The 22,257-nt window shown below is 52.6% G+C and overlaps 2 long non-coding RNA genes across 4 annotated transcripts; both read right to left on the reverse strand.

The window, feature by feature from the left end:
• Positions 1-1,725: 1,725 nt before the first annotated feature.
• LOC136098940 (uncharacterized) lies at positions 1,726-6,411 on the reverse strand. Its single transcript, XR_010651007.2, has 2 exons — positions 4,897-6,411; positions 1,726-4,189 (listed from the first exon to the last, which is right to left on the reverse strand). It is a non-coding gene; the product is annotated as an uncharacterized lncRNA (long non-coding RNA).
• Positions 6,412-13,832: 7,421 nt separating this feature from the next.
• On the reverse strand, positions 13,833-21,188 carry LOC136097505 (uncharacterized). Of its 3 annotated transcripts, XR_011737836.1 has the most exons (6): positions 21,082-21,188; positions 19,760-19,832; positions 19,364-19,503; positions 16,108-16,254; positions 15,632-15,733; positions 13,833-15,146 (listed from the first exon to the last, which is right to left on the reverse strand). It is a non-coding gene; the product is annotated as an uncharacterized lncRNA (long non-coding RNA). The 3 variants fall into 3 exon arrangements; XR_011737835.1 differs by having other exon boundaries at positions 13,833-15,733; XR_010650822.2 differs by lacking the exons at positions 13,833-15,146; positions 15,632-15,733; positions 16,108-16,254 and adding an exon at positions 16,937-17,240.
• Positions 21,189-22,257: the final 1,069 nt, after the last annotated feature.

The following is a 22,257-nucleotide window of genomic DNA, read 5'->3' on the forward strand; positions in this document are numbered from 1 at the left end:
CGCAACGAAAACGACTCCGAGACCAGAGAGGCATCGATCAAAATAATCTACAGGGAGACACTGGTGAGGCGAGGAGCCTCTACTGCAACCCTAGAATACAAAGGAGCCGAAAACCTGCACCCTTTGCCCTCCCAAAGGGGACTGTTCCTGGACGGCCCTTTCCCCTATGAGAGCTTTAAACTCCCTCCCTGCAATTCCCAGCCCCTTCCCAGCCCTCGTGCCTCCACTTAGCTTTCAGAGGGCCAAGGGACTGAATTCATCCCCAACAGAGGAAAACACCACGTGAGCTCACAGGGATCTTCCTGCAGTTGCCACTTTCCCCTTCACCACCCGCAATAAGAAAACACACACACAATAATGAGCACTCAGATGATGTTTATCAGTACTAGTCCACGAGGCATTGCTCACCTTGGCTGAGTTCCTGGAGGTACATTTGAATGATCTACCAGGGGCCACCACACAGTGCAAAGGTTCTGCGGACAACACACTGTTCTGTGGGTGATCAGGGAGGCGATGAGCCACCCCATAGCCTGAAAGACACTCTGCCCTATGGCCCTGCTGCTTCCTTCAGAAATGGTAAAACTCCACCTGTAGATACAAGGTGCTCATCCTAACCCCTGCTAGATAACCTGAGCATCAGTCCTAGGAGGAAAGATTATATCAGCAACTATTAATACAGCAATACAAACCAAAAAAGAACGCTCCATCTTCATAGCAGTCAAGAATTTTGGGAAAACGCAAAGCACCAGGCATTGATTCAATAAATGAAACATAGTTACAAACATACCTTCTACTATAGCTGCTGCTGAATCTTTGCTGCTCCTGAAGATCTTACGTCAAACAGGCACCTCCACTTCTCCAAACACATCGGCCTATGTACCTTAAACAGCTCAACAGCTGCCGACTGTTGAAGGAGTAGCAAACAACCAGCACCCAAGCAGTCCTGGAGCAGAATGAGCTCCCCGCTCAGGGGCTGGGGCTCGACTACTCTGAGCCCCACCCACCCCCTTCCCACAATCCCCTGAGAAAGGGGAGGGCGTCAATCACCCCAGGGCCCGTCCACCACCCTTATGAAATCATCTGGGCCCTCACTGGAAATGACAGCACCTGCACTCCTGTCAGGCTCTGTCAGACACTGTCGGTTTTTGTCAAGCCCTGTCGAGACCTCTTGGGGTCTGTCAGACTCTGTCAGGCTTTGGTGGGCTCTGTAGGGTTCTGTCGAGACCTGTTGGGCTCTGCTGAGTCCTGTCAAGATTTCTCAGGCTCTGTTGAGACCCCCAGGGCTCTGTCATACATATCAAGGCTCTATCAGGAACTGACAAGATTTGTCAGGCCCTGACGCGTCCTGTTGGCCTCTGTCAAGCTTTGTCAGGCTCTGTGAGGATCCGTCAAACTCTCTCGGGCTTTGTCAGGCAGTGTCGAGACCTGCCGGGCTCTGTTGGGCTTTCTGGAGCTTTGTCAGTCCCTGTCATGCCCTGTCAGGGAGCCCACGAATGGGGGTTGAAACGTGGGTCAAGGGGGAGGAGCCCAACAGGGAGGGCGGGGTGCTTAGAAAGGGGGTGGGGCCTGGTTGGGACACACCCCTCGAGGGAGGCACATTGGGGGGACTGAGCTTGGGGGAGGGTGGAGTTGGCAGTGGCCCCACCCACATCTTCAGCCCCAGCCTCAACCCCAAACCCCAGCCCCAAATCATTCACTGGAAACAGAACAAACCACACGCTTACGTTTTTTTTACATTTTTTAATTTTATTGGGTGAGAATTGGCCCCAAAACCAAGTTAAAAATCCCCCAACATGGCCGTGGGTGAGCCAAGTGAGGATGGCAGCAGCACAGTGCTGCCCTTTTCCAAGATGGCCCCCATGGGTAACCAGAGTCATGAGTCCCACCACCCACCTTGGGCCCCAAAATGGCCACACTACACAGGCTCCGCCCACCTCAGCCCCACCCTCCCAGCACAGGCTTGGCAGCCACGACATCCATAGCCCCAGCCACCAGCAGAGACACAGCAGCCAAGGTGGCCACGCCCATCAGGGTTGCCATCTTGTTCCCATTGGCAGGGAGGGCACAGGGCAAAGCACAGTGCAGGGCCACAGGGGCAGCCAATGGGAGCAGCTGATACAGCCAGGAGCTGCCACCAGAGCACAGCCCAGAAAAACAGCCCCTGCGGCAGTGCCAGCATGGGCACCAGCCTCGCCCCCCCAGTCATCTCGGATTCCAAGCAGGGTGGAGCCCAGCAGCCATGCTATCCTCATTTTCTCCGTTGTGTGCAGGGCCCCACACAGCATCGCAACCCAGGACATCTGGTGGGGTGAGGGGACCCAGGAATGTGGATCTATGGGCAGAATGCAGAAACTGTGGGGTGCTAAATATTAATGAGGCACAGTGCTGGAACTATATGGTGCTGCAGAGCAGTGCTGTGGATGTATAGGGTAGACCAGATGTGTGGGGTGCTGTGGGGCACTGCTGTGGGTCTATGCGGCAGAGTGCAGGAGCTACAGTGTGCTGTGGGGCAGCATTGCTGGCCTATGGGCGAGTGTGAAGCAGCTATGGTGTTTTCTGGGACAGTGCTGTTGATCTATAGGGCAGAGGAGCCATGGGGTGCTGTGGGGTTACACTGTGGGTCTATAGGGCAGAGTGAACAAGATATGGGGTGCTGTGGAACAGCACTGTGCATCTATGGGGCAGAGTGGAGACATAGGGTGCTGTGGAGCAGTGCTGTCCATTTATGGGGCAGAGTAAAATCAGCTACGGGGTGGTGTGTCTGTATAGGGCAGATTAGAGTGGCTACAGGGTGCTGTGGATCTACAGGGCAGAGTAGAGGTGCTATGGGGTGCTGTGGGTCAGTGTGTGGGTCACTCACCTGCAGGGTTTCAGCCTCTTCAGGGGTGTTTCACCCCACAACAGCCCCATTGACCCCATAGCCCCCCTGATCCCCACAGCCACCCCACAGACCCTTGTGACCCACCCATAGTAGGCAGTGCAGGCGTGGTCGGGGGGAAAGGGTGGTCAAGTGGACAGAGGTGTGGGGTGCTGTGGGGCAGCACTTTGCACCTATGGGGCAGAATGCAGCACCTAAAGGCTGCTATGGGGCAGCTCTCTGGGTCTAAGGGGCAGAGTAGAGTCCTATGGGGTCCTGTGAGGCAGTACTGTGGGTCTATGGGGCAAGGTCAGTATGGGGTGCTGTGAGGCACTGCTATGGATGTATGGGGCAGAGTACAGCAGCTATTTGGTGCTGTGGGGCAGTACTGGGCATCTATAGGGCAGAGTGGAAGAAATGAGGTACTCTGGGACACTGCTGTGGATGTATGGGGCAGAGCACAGGAGCTATATGGTGCTGTGGGGCAGTACTGGGCATCTATGGGGCAGAGTGCAGGAGCAATGGAGTGTTGTGGGGCAGCACTGTGGCTCTATGGGGCAGAATGGAGCAGCTGTGGGGTGTTGGGCACTTCTGTGGATCTATGGGGCAGAGCGGACGATGTCTGGGGTCCTGTGAGGCAGTGTTGTGGGTCTATGGGGCAGAGTGTAGGAGCTATGGAGCATTGTGGGGCAGTACTGTGGGTCTATAGGGCAGAGTACAGGAGCTATAGGGTTCTGTAGGGCAGCACTCTGCATCCATGGGGCAGACTGAAGACAAATCAGGTACTCTGTGGCACTGCTGTAGATGTATGGGGCAGAGTGGAGAAGCTATGGGGTGCTGTGGGATAGCAAGCAAGAGCTATAGGGTGCTGTGGGGCAGTGCTGTGGATCTATAGGGCAGAGTGGAGGTGCTATGGGGTGCTGTGGGTCAGTGTGTGGGTCACTCACCTGCAGGGGGTTCAGCTTCTTTCATCCCACAACAGCCCCATTGCCCCCACAGCCCCCCTGACACCCACACCACCCCATAGACCCTTGTGATCCCCTCCGCTTCCCCACCATGGTGTGCAGTGGAGGAACAGTCAGCCGGGGGGGAGGGGGGGGCGGGCGCGGTCAGCCAGAGGCGGGGGGAAGGGGCGCGGTCAGCCAGAGGCGGGGGGAAGGGGCGCGGTCAGCCGGAGTTGGGGGGGGGGTGGGCGCGGTCAGCCGGAGCAGGGGGGGTGCGGTCAGCCGGAGCGGGGCGGGGGGGGCGCGGTCAGCCGGAGCGGGGGGCGCAGGGCGCGGTCAGGCGGAGCAGGGAGCGGCCAGGCTGCCTTCGCTGTTCTCTGAGCAGGAGCTGCAGGAGGAAAGGGAAGGAAAGGGCCGTTATTTGTGTCACAGTCCTGGCAAACAGCCTCAAATCCCCCCGCTTCAATCTTAACTTAGTGGGCAAATTATTTGCCAAAAAATGGATCTTAAAAGCTTCCTTGACAACAAATAATCCTAAAAACAGCCCCAAAATCAAGTAAATTGAATTTGAGACCAAACAGCCTTAAAAATCTCAAAGACCCACCCAAATATGGTCCCTCACAGCTTTATATAATAAGATATATATGTAAAAATAGATTAGATACATTACATAGTAATTATATATATTAATATATATATTAATATTATATAATGAATATAATTATTAATACATTATGTTATATATGTCATTATATATTAAATATTAATTACATTAATATCAATGAATATTAGTTGATTAGTTCATTATATCAGATTATATATTATATATATTTCTACTATTCATCAAATAATATCATTTATATTAGTATATTACTATATTGATTTTATATATTTAATGTTAATATATTATTTAATAAATAAATTAAATTGAAATATATTAAATTAAATTAAAGAATTTAAATGTAAATTGAATTAAATTAAAAATAAAAATAAATTTTAAAATACAATGTAAACAATTAAGTGGGTTTAGGGAGGCGGCGACCAATCAGCACCTTCCTCTCCTCAGAGGCAGCGACCAATCAGCACCTTTCTCACCTCGGAGACAGCCGCGCGGGGCGCAGTCAGTGGAGGCTTTCCCGCCAGACGGCACCGGCCAATCAGCGAGCGCCTCCTCGGCCCCCTCAGCGTGAGGGGAGAACGGGAGGGGGAGACAAAACGGCGGCGGGTTAAAAAAGCCGAATTTGTTCCCTCTTAAATATTAATTCAGTAAATTATCCATAAATAGATTTTAAAAGCTTTTTTTGGGGTCCAAATCAGCACCAGATCTGGGACCTCCAGCTCCGGACACGTTCAGTAAAGTGAATTCAGCCCCAAAACCCCTCAAAAAGCAACGAAATGCCCCTCCCGACTTTAAATACAAAAATTCACACACTTATCTCAAAAACTATTTAAATTGTTTCCACAATTAATAATTTAAACAATTAAGCGGCTTTAGGAGCCTCAGAACCGCCCAAAATGCTCAAAAAAAAAAAAAAACGAACTCAAAATCTCAGAAAGCCCCGTTTCAATGTAATAGTTTAAATTAACAAGTGGTTAAAGGAAAAAGCCGCATTTGGACTCCCCAGATCGCCCCCCGGTCTTTAAATATTAATCCACTGTATAAATTCTTATCAATAAGTAGATTCAAAAACCTTTGAAGTCGCAAATCGGCTCCTCAAACTTTAACCGCGTTACATAAACTTTTTAAAAGCCGATTTAGACCCAAACGGCCCCAAAACGGCTCCTCCCCCCCCCGGATCCGCACTGAACGCGCTCAGTGCCCTCGGGAGTCAAACACAGCGATGTGACATTAATAAATCAACAATTACATTCTAGGAGCCTCAACCCGCCCGAGATGTTCCAAATAAAACCTCTAAACATAATAATTTCAATAAATACGGGCTCTAAAAAAACCCTGATTTGGACTCAAAATCCCAGGGAAAAGCCCCAGATCCCCCGAGGTTTAAACTTTAATTCTCCTGACACACCGTCAATAAACGGATTTTAAAGGCGCCTTTTGGCACAAATCGGCGCCCAAAAAAACCAAAAAAATACTTAAAAAAACCTTTTAAAAGCCGAATTCGACCCAAACCAGCCCCGATTGCTGAGAAAATCCCCGGACCGGCTCCTCCCGCTTTAAACACGATTTAAACCGCTAAAGCGGCTGCGGGAGCCTTAATCCCCGCCCCCCGTCACAAACCCGCGGCTTTAGAACCCCCAGCACAGCCCAGCCCGCGATCCCTCATGAACCCGCCGAGCCCCGGTTAACACCGCACGGTAACGACCGCCCCAGCCCGCCCCGCTCACTGACTCCGGCCGCCGTTCCCGCCGCTCCCGGGGTCCCACGGTGAAGACGGGGGGGGGGGTGGTGGTGGGGGGTGGTGCTCAGCTGGCTCGTCAGCTCTGAGCGGCTCGCGTAACGGCTGACGCATCCACCTTTGTGGTCCTGCGAGCGCCCTGCGTCGCCCTATTTATCGCCTCGTTGTCCCGCCCGGTTCTGCCCCCCACCAGCCCTCCGGCCAATGGGCGAACCGCCCGCCTCAGCCGCGCTGCCCAATCAGCGCTTCGCTGCTGTGGGCGAACGTCGGCGGGAAAACGGCGACCAATCAGCGCCTTTTGTACATCAGGTGCACTAGCGAATCAGCGCCTGGCACTGGGAGTGCGAACTTCGGCGGGAAGGAAGTGACCAATCAGTGCCTTCCTCTCCTCAGCTATACGGTGACCAGTCAGTGCCTTTCTCCCACCTCCTGGGAGAACCCCGCGTGGGGATGAGCCAATGGGCGACTTCCGCGGCTGACACCGTTAGCCAATCACCGAGCGCCTTCTCCCTCCCTCAGTATAAAATAGCGAATGTGCCGAGAAAGGGGAAACAAGATGGCGGAAGAAGGGGCGTCGTGACGGCAGCGACTGAGGAGGAAGGGGGGGAGTCGGGGCTGGGCAAAAAAAGCGGCTGCTCCTTGGGCAGCAGCAACGATCGGGGGATGTGGGGGGCGGAAAAGCGGCGGCTCCTCAGGCAGCGGCAGCAGCGATCGGGGGATGTGGGGGGCGGAAAAGCGGCGGCTCCTCAGGCAGCAGCAGCAGCGATCGGGGGATCGGGGGATGTGGGGGGCGGAAAAGCGGCGGCTCCTCCGGCCGCGGCCAGGACGTGGCTTCACGGGCACCGGGGGCGCGAGACCACGCGCTGCGGGGCGGGCGCGGAACCGGGGGCTCCGGGGGTCCCGCAGCGGCGGCCGTGGGGCGGGATGGGGCGGCTGTGGCCATACCTGTGGGCACTTAAGTGGCTGCTGTGAGGGCTCGTGAGAGGCACGTCTGGGGCTCTTAGGGGGCAGGTACAGGGCTGCTACAGCGGTACCTGTGGGGCAGCCATAGGGTTGCTGTGGGGTTACTTAGGGGTCACGTATTGCGGGCGGGGTGGGGGGTGCAGCTGACAGTGGCCCCACCTACGGGGGTGGGGTCAATGCTGAGGGGCGGGAACTGGGAGGACACGCCCACGGGGAGGCCGCCTGGGAAAAGGGAGCAGGGGGTGCAGCCTCCGTGTGTCACGCCCCCGTAGGAGGAGCCTCTTGGGGCGGGGTTACCATGGGACACGCACGATGGGGGCGTGGCTTAGGAAAGGAGAGGTGGAGCCGAGGTATGGGTGGGCTGTGTATAGCACGTGCTCTGAGGGGGTGTGGTTTAGTAGGGATGACGGTGGGGATGGACCTGGGGGCGGGACTTCGGTGCACGGTCCTGCTGGGGGTGGGCACGACAAAAGGGGAGGGGTCTGTAAGGGACACACCCCTCGGGCAGGGCACAGACTGGTGGGGGGGAGCTTGGAAGGGGTGGAGGTGGGTTGTGGTTTTCTCAGACCACGCCCCTGGAGGGAGAAGCCAGACTGGACAACACACTGAAACATTAAAATTAACTGCTGGTAATCAGATGGACACTGCTGTCTTTTTACTGTAACTCAAAGGTAACTAATACCGATCATGTTCTCACACAACCCCAAAAAAGCTGTAGTTAAATTTAGACAATCATAACACTGTTTTCTAATTTTATTTTACATCTAAACATCTTTTAATGTTCTGTTGGGAATCATTACTGCCTGGGAACTTTTTAATGCCTCCATTTATAAACAGCCACTATCTGGTGGTTCCTTTTTACCTCTCTTTGGAAAAAAAAGTGTAACGTTTTGACTCTGTCCGGTTCTGAGCGTTGTTGCCTCCAATCTCATGGCTCTGTTGTAATATAAATACTAAACACTCTCGATTACTTTCCAATACTGTTTAAAATCTAAAGCTTCCTTACATAGTTTCCTATGCAGTCATTCGTGTCTGCAGTTTATTTCATAACGGTTGTTCAAATGTAGCTACTAATGACTCCAATTTAGTTTTCTGCCTTAATCATTTAAAAGGAATTCCAAACAATGTGTTTTTTAAACTATGATACAGATTGGGAATAATTGCTCCCTAGTTCACCAAGTAATAGCTGAAATTAAATTTAGTTATTGATCACGCCTAAATAATTTCATTTACACTTCAACATTTTAATCCTTACATTACTACCAGGCGAATTAACTAGCACACATTATTTATTATTATAGATATAAACTAGAGATTTTTTCTCTACAGGTATTACTTCCAAATAGTGCTCCAGTATTTATATTCACTCTTTTACTATATAAATTTGGGATAATTACTGTCTGCAGAACTTTGAGTAACAGCTAGAGTAGATTATAGGCATTATTTACTCCCAAAGACTCTTCTGGTTACTCTTACTTAAGTTTTAATTCTAAATGTCTTACAGTAAGTAAGTAGTTAAAATAATAAAACACAAGGACCTTGGAATTTCCAGGAAAACCCACCGTGGCGCCTCGACGTGTCCAGAGTTTGTCGGTGCCGGCTCCGCCAACAACGCGTCCGACGAGCCCCACGGTGCTGCCGAGGCTGCGGCAGCGCGAGGGAACCGACCGCGAGCGTGGGGAGGAGACACAGCCCAGCAGGTACCACACGGAACGTGAAACTCCGGGCAGCGCACCTTCATTTCAAGGGAGGAACACGCACACAGAGCACAAAGGACGTTACTCTACCTGAGACACACACTGTCCTTAGCAGCTGCACAGCAACGTTGTCTCTGTGATTTGGAGTTCTGGTGGCAAATGATGGAGCTCTGTACGTCGCACCTTTCAAACCTGCACACAGAAAGACGCTTCACCCCACAGATGACACCAGAAACTAGGAAGCCTCCAAAAAGAATTTACAACCCCACATCCAAACCAGTTACACTCACCCCCACAACCAATCCTGCTCTACACACATCTCCTTCTCCTTCAGACACCCTTCAACAGCCAGATCCACAGTCATCTCCCAATGGGTCATTCACTGCACTAAACGCAGCAGGGCGGGGGAGAGGGGGGGGAACTAAAGGAAATTAAAAAAAAACCCTCCCTGACTGTGTTTTTTTCAGTGGCATTTCTTGGCGTTATTTTTGTCGGGTGTTGGAGGTAAAGGTTTAGCTTCCATTACCTGCTGGGCAGTCGTCACTGCATGCCCAGGTTCACGTACCCCTTGCTTTATGCAAAGCTGCTTCCATCAGCGACCCAGGAGTCTTCAGCATCCTCCAGCGGCTGGTCCTTTCAATCCGCTCCACCGGAGCGAACAGCTTCTGCTGTTTCCAAGCAATCGTGGGCCACCGACTGCAAAACGGATCCACTGAGGAAAGAAGTCGGATCGACAATGTTAGTGGTAGAAATATTTACATCTTTAAACGTTCTAAGGAGCCATCGAGGCAGGGATGTCGTTTTTACACAAATGGGGACGGGCACTGACACACAGATACCTGGCTGCGAGCCCTGCGGGGCGAACAGCGCCTCTGCCCCCGGCCGTGCGCTGCAGTACCCGAGTTTCGCCACAGGGCGGCAGCACTGAGGCGCGCTGCGGCACGGCATTGGGGCGCCCGGGTGCAGCACCGCGCTTTGCCCACAGGACGGCAGCACTGAGACCGCCGCGGCAGCCCGGGCCGAGCGGTTGTGCCGCGTTTCGCGGGAATCCCGAAGAAAAATAAACAAAAAACAAACACAACAAAACAAAAACGCACACAGAGAGCCGCGGCACGAAAGCCACGCGTACAGGACACAGAACCCGCTGGGCCTCACCCCGAGCTCCCACCGAAGCGGCGCCCCACTCGCCACACCACCAAGCCTGCAACCGCACCTTAGCTCTGGTTTTATGCGTCCCCCCTCACAGCGGAAAAAACCCTCCTATCTTGCATTGCTCTTTGGCATTACAATTGCGGCACGGCATTGGGGCGCCTGGGTGCAGCACCGCGCTTTGCGCACAGGCTTTCCTTCCTTGTCCAATTTATACAATGGCCTCTGCTCACAAGATTGCTCTATTCACATTATCACCAGGTGGTTCCTCAATCTCTTTCCTGCGAGCTAAAATACACCCTAACGGGCTCTTTTTCAGAATACCGCTACTACGCCGTCCTCCCATTACGCGTCACACGGAACGACACGGCTCATCTTGTAACAAATACGAGCAAATAACTACTAACACCCAGAGCAGTACTCCACAGATAATACTCAAACCTACCCACGACACACCGCCCTCACAAGTTGTACTCCAAGTTTATCCCACCGTCTCCAAAACAAAACAATTCCGGTACCCAGCTCAAATCTCTCTAACACTCAGCACCGCAATTAGGACACTCTGCAACACAGATGGCTCCACAACGCTCACACTCCTCGCAAGTTAAAGCCACAGCAGCTCCTGCTGTAGTTTTCGGTGTTCAAGTGCATAGTCAGAACCAAGGCACATCCAAGAATTAAACCGAACTACGGTACTCTTCACAGCTACATACAGAGCCAGCTTTGCACCACAACGGAGCACGGGAACAACCAACACCAAAAGCTGGCCGCACAAACAACTCCACAGCAACTACTGTATACCTCTAAGGTGCTCGCAACCCCGTCCACGCTATCCTGCCGAAATTCCGTACCACGACTTACGGACAGTTCGCGAGCACGTGACCGGTCCCAAATTTCAGAGAAGAAAGACTTCTCACCAGAGGTCCTCGTCCGTCCCCGCGGCGATCCGACCGAGACGAGGAGTCTCTCCAGAGACATCCCCGGGGTGCGCCAAGAGAGTCCTCGGCTCCACGGGCCCTGCGGCCGGACAGAGCGGGTCCTCCGGCTGGCTCACCGCCTGAAACGGGGAAAGAAACGGGACGGCAGAGTCAGCAGCACTGCTGAGCCACGTTCTTTATTTCATTTGACGATGTTAGTTATAATTGTTTAGTTTCTCGCTGACAATACATCTGTTAATTATTAGTCAAATATAAACTAAGCTCTCAGCTTCTAAACAACGTGTTACTTAACCTTCCATCTCCCTCTTGTCGTGCAGAAGGATCTAAAAGGTGAAAAATATCCCCTCATCGTGCAGGCGGTCAGAAAGCATTTGCCTCATGTCAACTGGTTAATGACGGGTACACCTTCTATAACTTCATCGCAGTATACGTTAACTTGGCAGCTTCTCTTCAAAAGCGAGAAGAGAAAAAAGGGACAGGGCTCTGAAAAAACAAGGCAGAGATCAAAGCAGCGGCGGGGACAGAGGAAAAGAGGCCGGAAGAGCACCAGGAACAGGGCACAGAAAGAAACAAATCGGCGCGGCGGCAGCGGCGCGGAGACGGAGGAAAAAAACCCGGCACGGTCAACGGGACAGAGAGGAACGCGACCACGGGCAGGGAGCGGGACACGGGGACACGGCGAGGAACCACGGGACGCGGAGAGATACCAAAAAGTCGGCAAAAAAGACTCTCTAACGCTGTTCTGAAAGTGTTGAACGGCGGGCAATTTCAATACAGCGCACCGCACGCTCAGAGGATGGCCCCTGTATTTGAGCGTACGTGTGATTCACGCTTCTTGGTATTCTCTACATACACCTATTGCATATTCATTTGCTTCTACCGCTTAGTTAGTGCATTAAACAGAAGTTCTTTCCATAACCCCACCCTTCGCTGGCAGTCCATCTCTGGTATGCCAGTGTCCATCAAGGGTCTCCAGGGGTCCCCGGTGCCCCTGCAGCCCGGTGCCCCCTGCCCCGGTGTCGGCTCCTCGACCTCATGTCTTGAGCACGCCCGCTGTCATTTTGTGCTGCTACTCAAGTAGCTCCTTCTCCATTTAGTGGAACGTCCCGTTTTCCCAGCCTGCGAGCCAAGGACATCCCGCTTTGCCCCACCTCCAGTCCCTACAGAGCTAGTGTTTCTCTGTTAGGTTTCTGTTCCGTTAGGCCTGGTCTTGCTGCCTTATGCCAAGGGCTTTCTAAAAGATTTTTGTTCCTCCTATCAACGGGAAGCAAGAGAGAGGGCAACAGGCAAAAACGATGGCAGAGCGAGAGACCGCGGGGAACACAGGGGCTTGGAGGAAGAAAGAGAGGAATGAGGAGCCCCGCGGAGAGACGGAGGACAGGAAAAAAGAAAATAAAAAGAGAGAAAAAAAACGGGGCGGGGGGCAGCACAAAGGCTCAGAACGTGAACGAGGACGGGAACAGTGCCGTACGGAATGAAGAAAGCCGGCAACGCCAAGCACGACAAAGGCACAGAGAGAGAGACGGCAAAGGGAGGGAGGAAGGAAAGAGACAGAGCAGCACATACAGACACAGAGAGGAAACTAATGGCAGGGAAAAGAACGGGCCAGAGAAAGCGTGGGGAAAAAGGAGACGGAGGGGCAGGGAGGCACCAGGACACACAAGCCGGGGACGAGGCCCCGAGGGCCAGGGACTCACAGCGGCTCTCGCTTTCGGTGGCTGCCAGGAGGCTTCTAACAGCTCAGACGCTCCCGTCTCCTCCTCTCCTCCCTTCCTCTCCGGTAACTCGGGGCGCTCGGCCGTCCTCAGCCTAGGAGAACACGGTGGGGTGTCAGGGCTCCTACGAGACGAGGCTTCGGGGACATGGAGCCTCGCTGGCTCGCTCGCCAGGCAGCCGTCCCGCTCCAGGATACGCGCACGGACCCTGCCGCGCACGTTGGCCCCTGGCCCGCCGCACGCCGCGCAGAGGGAGCCTTCGCCACCCGGAGAGAGGGGCTCGCTCTCTCGCCCGCCGCAGGAAGCGGACGTCGGGCCCACAGCCCCGCATTGCTTCAGGATCCTTCCAGATCTACAGATTTTGACATATTTACAATTACACAGGTTTAGACGGAGATATCTATTTGCACTTATTAAAAAAATACGTACACGGGTATGAGTGAATACATAGAGATGATATTTAATATCTGTTTAGATTATGTAACGCACAGTCATTACAGGTAGCTCTACCCACTCACACTTTTCTCTATTTTAAATTGCTTTCTATATAATTTTTTTCTCATTTTCGAGTCCTTCATTTTTTAATTTACGTATAGACAAGATATTGGTATTTTTAAAACCATCAACAGGAATTTTTTACATTCTAAAAATCCTTTATATAATAGAGTAGAAAAGGGGGTTGATATAAAAGCATTTGATATACACGTGAATGCCATCCTGCAATATATAAATACCAAGGACAGATTTCTCTGTTTGCAATTGCCACACTCGTGTTTACAGGTCGAACACGTGTTCTCCTCCCCCGGGAATTTTCAGGCACGTTTGGACTGTGACCCCCTCTTTTCAGGGGGACTCCCTTTTGACCCCCGCGTCCCCCACCCGCATCGCCGGCCCGTGCTCACGCTGGGGCGCCACAAGCGACACCGTCACGCGACACGAGGGAAACGGCCCCGACAGGCAGCTCATTGTGTCATTTACTCTCATTGTGTCATTTACACGTGCACGTACCACAACCCCCAAAAAGCGGGGGGGGGCTCCCCTAGGAAAACAAAGCGGGGGCAGCGCCCCAAACAGCCGCAGCCCCCGGCACGGGAATGCTCCTGGCCAACCTGAGAAGGGAGCTGCTGTGAGTGCCACCCAATAGCCATACCCCTCTTTTCTAGGCAGCTTGGAGAACCCTATTTGCCAGTGTTGTCCTGGGACGTTTCCCTCGTCCAATTGTTCTTATTTATACCCTGTATACAGTATTAAGATGATGGTTTTCTAGACACATTTCACATTGCTGGGTCACTCCTTCGCAAACAGTTTATAAATTCACTCTTACCTTTTCACCTAATCTTAATAGAGCGCATCAGCTCCTTGCGCTGCGAGGTACCACTGCTCTCCCGTCACCAGTGACAGCTTCTTTGGACCCTAATTCTAATTCGGCTATAAATCTCCTATTAATTTCTTATCCTCTTTGTTGCGGTTTCCTGATGTTGGCTGGAGGAGACAGCCACCTGGGATCAGAGGTGTGGCTTTTGTATCGGTCTCTGTCCTTTCGGTGGCTGGTTTCACACTGGCATCTGCTAACTTATTTCCAGTTTCCTGATCAGTGTTTCCCTTCTGAGGCCCTTTGCAACGCACGATGGTAACTTTTCCAGCAACAGCACAGCTTCCAACAACTGGAGTATCATGTTTCATCTGTTTCAAAAGCATGCAATTGAAGAAGTGAACGTATGCTTGCCTGTTTGAGTGAGCGTTCCTTAAACAGCTTCTCTACGTATGTCGCCGGATATCTTTGCTGCAGGTTTCGCTGCATCGTTCATCCGTTCGAGCAGAAGCTGACCGTTTCAACTGCAGTCATCATCATAGCCGTCACTTGGATTCTGGCCATCGCAATCACGCGTCCTTCTGCCGTCATGCTGCACGTACAAGAAGAGAAACATTTCAGGGTGATCCTCGGCTACGGCAACGAAACCCGCCCCGTATACTGGTGCCGAGAGGACTGGCCTGACCCAGGAATGAGAAAGATCTACACAACAGTTCTCTTTGCAAACATCTATCTGGCTCCCCTGTCGCTCACTGTTATCATGTACGCCAGGATAAGCATTGCTCTCTTCAACACTGCGATGCCCACGGTGGGAAAGCACAGCCAGGAGCGATGGCACAGCACGTCAAAGAAGAAACAAAGAGTAATCAAAATGCTCATTATTGTGGTTTTGCTTTTCACCCTCTCCTGGCTTCCCTTGTGGACTCTGATGATGCTTTCTGACTATGTCAACCTTTCAGATGTCCAGTTGCAGTTCTTTCACATTTATATCTATCCCTTTGCTCACCGGCTGGCCTTTTTCAATAGCAGCGTCAACCCCATCATCTCCGGTTTCTTTAACGAAAACTCTCACCGGGGCTTTCAGGCCGCCTTTCAACTTCAGCTCTGCTCCCGGGAGGTGGCTCACAGGGACACCTGTTCTCAGCAAGGCCACAGCAAGGTCATTTTGTCAGCTGGCAACCCCCAGACACCCCAGGATCAAGCTTCTCAAAACGCTAAGGAAAAAGGGAAGACAGTTAGGAAAGGAAATTGGGTGAATGACCAGCAAGATTTGACAATGGAGGCTCTAGAAGAGACCTGCAATGACGGGATTAAGTGAAACATGCTATGCACCACCAAAACGATGTAAGCCTAGCAGAGTTGGTTTGTTGTGTTGTGAAACTCACGCTCTGTCAGCCCCTTGACAGTGTTTCTTTTTTGAAGGAGATACACAGCTTGCCCAGTATCTGAATGTGTGATGTGAGCAGAAAGCCAAAGTCATCCTCCTGTGTTAGCAGCTTGAAGAAGGTGCAACCGCCCTGCAGTCAGTGATGACCCACTCTGCTCCCGAACTGGGCTGGAGCAGAGACGTGGCTAAAACGGGCGAGCGTAGGGAGGAGACTCAGCCCAGCAGGTACCACACGGAACGTGAAACTCCGGGCAGCGCACCTTCGTTTCAAGGGAGGAACACGCACACAGAGCACAAAGGACGTTACTCTACCTGAGACACACACTGTCCTTAGCAGCTGCACAGCAACGTTGTCTCTGTGATTTGGAGTTCTGGTGGCAAATGATGGAGCTCCGTACGTCGCACCTTTCAAACCTGCACACAGAAAGACGCTTCACCCCACAGATGACACCAGAAACTAGGAAGCCTCCAAAAAGAATTTACAACCCCACATCCAAACCAGTTACACTCACCCCCACAACCAATCCTGCTCTACACACATCTCCTTCTCCTTCAGACACCCTTCAACAGCCAGATCCACAGTCATCTCCCAATGGGTCATTCGCTGCACTAAACGCAGCAGGGCGGGGGAGAGGGGGGGGGAACTAAAGGAAATTTAAAAAAAACCCTCCCTGACTGTGTTTTTTTCAGTGGCATTTCTTGGCGTTATTTTTGTCGGGCGTTGGAGGTAAAGGTTTAGCTTCCATTACCTGCTGGGCAGTCGTCACTGCATGCCCAGGTTCACGTACCCCTTGCTTTATGCAAAGCTGCTTCCATCAGCGACCCAGGAGTCTTCAGCATCCTCCAGCGGCTGGTCCTTTCAATCCGCTCCGCCGGAGCGAACAGCTTCTGCTGTTTCCAAGCAATCGTGGGTCACCGACTGCAAAACGGATCCACTGAGGAAAGAAGTCGGATCGACAATGTTAGTGGTAGAAATATTTACATCTTTAAACGTTCTAAGGAGCCATCGAGGCAGGGATGTCGTTTTTACACAAACGGGGACGGACACTGACACACAGATACCTGGCTGCGAGCCCTGCGGGGCGAACAGCGCCTCTGCCCCCGGCCGTGCGCTGCAGTACCCGAGTTTCGCCACAGGGCGGCAGCACTGAGGCGCGCTGCGGCACGGCATTGGGGCGCCCGGGTGCAGCACCGCGCTTTGCCCACAGGACGGCAGCACTGAGACCGCCGCGGCAGCCCGGGCCGAGCGGCTGTGCCGCGTTTCGCGGGAATCCCGCAGAAAAAAACACAAAAAACAAACACAACAAAACAAAAACGCACACAGAGGGCCGCGGCACGAAAGCCACGCGTACAGGACACAGAACCCGCTGGGCCTCACCCCGAGCTCCCACCGAAGCGGCGCCCCACTCGCCACACCACCAAGCCTGCAACCGCACCTTAGCTCTGGTTTTATGCATCACCCCCCACAGCGGAAAAAACCCTCCTATCTTGCATTGCTCTTTGGCATTACAATTGCACAGGTGTGAACTCATCAAAGTAAAGCAGCCATCTCACAGACACACACTCACAACTCCACTAGGCTGGGGTTTTTCTTTGTGTTACACAAACGGACTCTCACTCCTCTAAGGAAACAAATTCATTCTTAAGCATAGCCTCTCCCTGGGGGAAAAAAATGCCCACTCCGAGCTCCCAAACACACTAGGGAGCTGTGGGGAAACCAGTGAAAGCCAAAACCAACAGCAGCAACGTCAAGTGGAATTTGGCTTAAATTCTGATCATGCACTTAAAAGCCTCTCTCTGTCCTACCAATGGCTGGTCATTCTTTGGAAGGACAAACTTTCTTACCTGAACATCCTAAATTGAAGACTCCACGGAACAGAACGGAGATTGAGCCACAGGACAACGGTGCCATTGATTTACACTAATGGGGAAAAAAACACCCTAGAAGTCAAACCCAAATTTACTTATTACTTCCCATCACATTTCATCCCTTACATTTCAACTGGCAGCAAGGTGTTCAAAAATTAACTATGCCCATGCCACTTACCACTTAGATTAAACTCTACATATAAATCTTAAAGGCTATTTCCAGCGTGCCCATAAATTCATGTGAACAAAGACAAGGGCAACGCTCGACCCTAAGGAGGGAAAGAGGCGGCTGTTCCTCTATGGCAGATCAAACTTCCTTCTTTTACCTGCAACACGTGGAACTGCCGCGGGACCCGTTCGCCAACGGGGTGTGCGTTCTTAACTAAAACTGGTCGCCAGCTTCTCCGCAGAGGCACTGAATTCGCCAAAAAACACACACCAAAAAAAGACAAAGGAATGATCTCTTCCAGGCCGTTTCTCTAAACCGTCAAGTCATTAGAAAATTGCACATGTCTTCTCCAAGCAGAATGAGCCTGTGATTCCATACAAAAGGAGGGCAAGGAGCAGGTCAGCTTGTCAGAGAAAGATAGGGACAGGGAGCAAGACAAGGTGACACAGAGAGAGGGAGAGAGAGGCAAAAGGGACGGAGAGGCAGGGCAAGGGGAAGGAGAGGCCAAAATGAGCGCTCCTCAGCCTCCCCTCCCTCGCCTCGAACCCCGTTTCCCCGTTAACTCCCGGTGCCCGCCCCGAGACACCACGGACGCGCATGTCAGGGAGGCAGCTGTTCAAACGGGATTGAGTCGGTGCGCTCTGATTGGCTGCTTTTCACCCCAGCGCGCCGTCCTCCTATTGGATGCTCCTTCCCGCGCTCCGCGCTCAGGTGCCCGCCACAGGGTCAGACCTGACTGAGGACTGCGCAATTTGGGCATGCGCAGTACTGAGGCCTCAACGCCCGCCCCTCTGGCAATCTGATTGGCTGCCTGCGCACATCAATTGCCATTCTCCCCGCCTATCAGCGCTCCGCCCCTCCAGCCCTCCCGAGCGATCTGATTGGCCCGCTCTGCATCCTCACTCGCCTTCTCGCCACCCTGCCGGGACCCCCACGCCCTTTGCCCGCGCGGCTTCCAACAGCCGCCTTTAAAAGGAAACAACAAACCGCGCTCCTTTGCTTTACACTGAGGAAAGAAGCCGGATCGACAATGTTAGTGGTAGCAATATTTACATCTTTAAACGTTCTAAGGAGCCACCGAGGGAGGGATGTCGTTTTTACACAAATGGGGACGGGCACTGACACACAGATACCTGGCTGCGAGCCCTGCGGGGCGAACAGCGCCTCTGCCCCCGGCCGTGCGCTGCAGTACCCGAGTTTCGCCACAGGGCGGCAGCACTGAGGCGCGCTGCGGCACGGCATTGGGGCGCCCGGGTGCAGCACCGCGCTTTGCGCACAGCCTTTCCTTCCTTGTCCAATTTATACTATGGCCTCTGCTCACAAGATTTCATCAAGGTTGCTCTATTCACATTATCACCAGGTGGTTCCTCAATCTCTTTCCTGTGAGCTAAAATACACCCTAACGGGCTCTTTTTCAGAATACCGCTACTACGCCGTCCTCCCATTACGCGTCACACGGAACGACACGGCTCATCTTGTAACAAATACGAGCAAATAACTATTAACACCTACAGCAGTACTCCACAGATAATACTCAAACCTACCCACGACACACCGCCCTCACAAGTTGTACTCCAAGTTTATTCCACCGTCTCCAAAACAAAACAATTCCGGTACCCAGCTCAAATCTCTCTAACACTCAGCACCGCAATTAGGACACTCTGCAACACAGATGGCTCCACAACGCTCACACTCCTTGCAAGTTTAGCTCCTGCTGTAGTTTTTGGTGTTCAAGTGCATAGTCAGAACCAAGGCACATCCAAGAATTAAACCGAACTACGGTACTCTTCACAGCTACATACAGAGCCAGCTTTGCACCACAACGGAGCACGGGAACAACCAACACCAAAAGCTGGCCGCACAAACAACTCCACAGCAACTACTGTATACCTCTAAGGTGCTCGCAACCCCGTCCACGCTATCCTGCCGAAATTCCGTACCACGACTTACGGACAGTTCGCGAGCACGTGACCGGTCCCAAATTTCAGAGAAGAAAGACTTCTCACCAGAGGTCCTCGTCCGTCCCCGCGGCGATCCGACCGAGACGAGGAGTCTCTCCAGAGACATCCCCGGGGTGCGCCAAGAGAGTCCTCGGCTCCACGGGCCCTGCGGCCGGACAGAGCGGGTCCTCCGGCTGGCTCACCGCCTGAAACGGGGAAAGAAACGGGACGGCAGAGTCAGCAGCACTGCTGAGCCACGTTCTTTATTTCATTTGACGATGTTAGTTATAATTGTTTAGTTTCTCGCTGACAATACATCTGTTAATTATTAGTCAAATATAAACTAAGCTCTCAGCTTCTAAACAACGTGTTACTTAACCTTCCATCTCCCTCTTGTCGTGCAGAAGGATCTAAAAGGTGAAAAATATCCCCTCATCGTGCAGGCGGTCAGAAAGCATTTACCTCATGTCAACTGGTTAATGACGGGTACACCTTCTATAACTTCCTCGCAGTATACGTTAACTTGGCAGCTTCTCTTCAAAAGCGAGAAGAGAGAAAAGGGACAGGGCTCTGAAAAAACAAGGCAGAGATCAAAGCAGCGGGGGGGACAGAGGAAAAGAGGCCGGAAGAGCACCAGGAACAGGGCACAGAAAGCAACAAATCGGCGCGGCGGCAGCGGCGCGGAGACGGAGGAAAAAAACCCGGCACGGTCAACGGGACAGAGAGGAACGCGACCACGGCCAGGGAGCGGGACACGGGGACACGGCGAGGAACCACGGGACGCGGAGAGATACCAAAAAGTCGGCAAAAAAGACTCTCTAACGCTGTTCTGAAAGTGTTGAACGGCGGGCAATTTCAATACAGCGCACCGCACGCTCAGAGGATGGCCCCTGTATTTGAGCGTACGTGTGATTCACGCTTCTTGGTATTCTTTACATACACCTATTGCATATTCATTTGCTTCTACCGCTTAGTTAGTGCATTAAACAGAAGTTCTTTCCATAACCCCACCCTTCGCTGGCAGTCCATCTCTGGTATGCCAGTGTCCATCAAGGGTCTCCAGGGGTCCCCGGTGCCCCTGCAGCCCGGTGCCCCCTGCCCCGGTGTCGGCTCCTCGACCTCATTTCTTGAGCACGCCCGCTGTCATTTTGTGCTGCTACTCAAGTAGCTCCTTCTCCATTTAGTGGAACGTCCCATTTTCCCAGCCTGCGAGCCAAGGACATCCCGCTTTGCCCCACCTCCAGTCCCTACAGAGCTAGTGTTTCTCTGTTAGGTTTCTGTTCCGTTAGGCCTGGTCTTGCTGCCTTATGCCAAGGGCTTTCTAAAAGATTTTTGTTCCTCCTATCAACGGGAAGCAAGAGAGAGGGCAACAGGCAAAAACGATGGCAGAGCGAGAGACCGCGGGGAACACAGGGGCTTGGAGGAAGAAAGAGAGGAATGAGGAGCCCCGCGGAGAGACGGAGGACAGGAAAAAAGAAAATAAAAAGAGAGAAAAAAAACGGGGCGGGGGGCAGCACAAAGGCTCAGAACGTGAACGAGGACGGGAACAGTGCCGTACGGAATGAAGAAAGCCGGCAACGCCGAGCACGACAAAGGCACAGAGAGAGAGACGGCGAAGGGAGGGAGGAAGGAAAGAGACAGAGCAGCACATACAGACACAGAGAGGAAACTAATGGCAGGGAAAAGAACGGGCCAGAGAAAGCGTGGGGAAAAAGGAGACGGAGGGGCAGGAAGGCACCAGGACACACAAGCCGGGGACGAGGCCCCGAGGGCCAGGGACTCACAGCGGCTCTCGCTTTCGGTGGCTGCCAGGAGGCTTCTAACAGCTCAGACGCTCCCGTCTCCTTCTCTCCTCCCTTCCTCTCCGGTAACTCGGGGCGCTCGGCCGTCCTCAGCCTAGGAGAACACGGTGGGGTGTCAGGGCTCCACGAGACGAGGCTTCGGGGACATGGAGCCTCGCTGGCTCGCTCGCCAGGCAGCCGTCCCGCTCCAGGATACGCGCACGGACCCTGCCGCGCACGTTGGCCCCCGGCCCGCCGCACGCCGCGCAGAGGGAGCCTTCGCCACCCGGAGAGAGGGGCTCGCTCTCTCGCCTGCCGCAGGAAGCGGACGTTGGGCCCACAGCCCCGCATTGCTTCAGGATCCTTCCAGATCTACAGATTTTGACATATTTACAATTACACAGGTTTAAACGGAGATATCTATTTGCACTTATTAAAAAAATACGTACACGGGTATGAGTGAATACATAGAGATGATATTTAATATCCGTTTAGATTATGTAACGCACAGTCATTACAGGTAGCTCTACCTACTCACACTTTTCTCTATTTTAAATTGCTTTCTATATAATTTTTTCTCATTTTCGAGTCCTTCATTTTTTAATTTACATATAGACAAGATATTGCTATTTTTAAAACCATCAACAGGAATTTTTTACATTCTAAAAATCCTTTATATAATAGAGTAGAAAAGGGGGTTGATATAAAAGCATTTGATATACACGTGAATGCCATCCTGCAATTTATAAATACCAAGGACAGATTTCTCTGTTTGCAATTCCCACACTCGTGTTTACAGGTCGAACACGTGTTCTCCTCCCCCGGGAATTTTCAGGCACGTTTGGACTGTAACCCCCTCTTTTCAGGGGGACTCCCTTTTGACCCCCGCATCCCCCACCCGCATCGCCGGCCCCTGCTCACGCTGGGGCGCCACAAGCGACACCGTCACGCGACACGAGGGAAACGGCCCCGACAGGCAGCTCATTGTGTCATTTACTCTCATTGTGTCATTTACACGTGCACGTACCACAACCCCCAAAAAGCGGGGGGGGGCTCCCCTAGGAAAACAAAGCGGGGGCAGCGCCCCAAACAGCCGCAGCCCCCGGCACGGGAATGCTCCTGGCCAACCTGAGAAGGGAGCTGCTGTGAGTGCCACCCAATAGCCATACCCCTCTTTTC

This window comes from Patagioenas fasciata, chromosome 2 (genome assembly GCF_037038585.1).
Source record: "Patagioenas fasciata isolate bPatFas1 chromosome 2, bPatFas1.hap1, whole genome shotgun sequence".
Taxonomy (NCBI): domain Eukaryota; kingdom Metazoa; phylum Chordata; class Aves; order Columbiformes; family Columbidae; genus Patagioenas; species Patagioenas fasciata.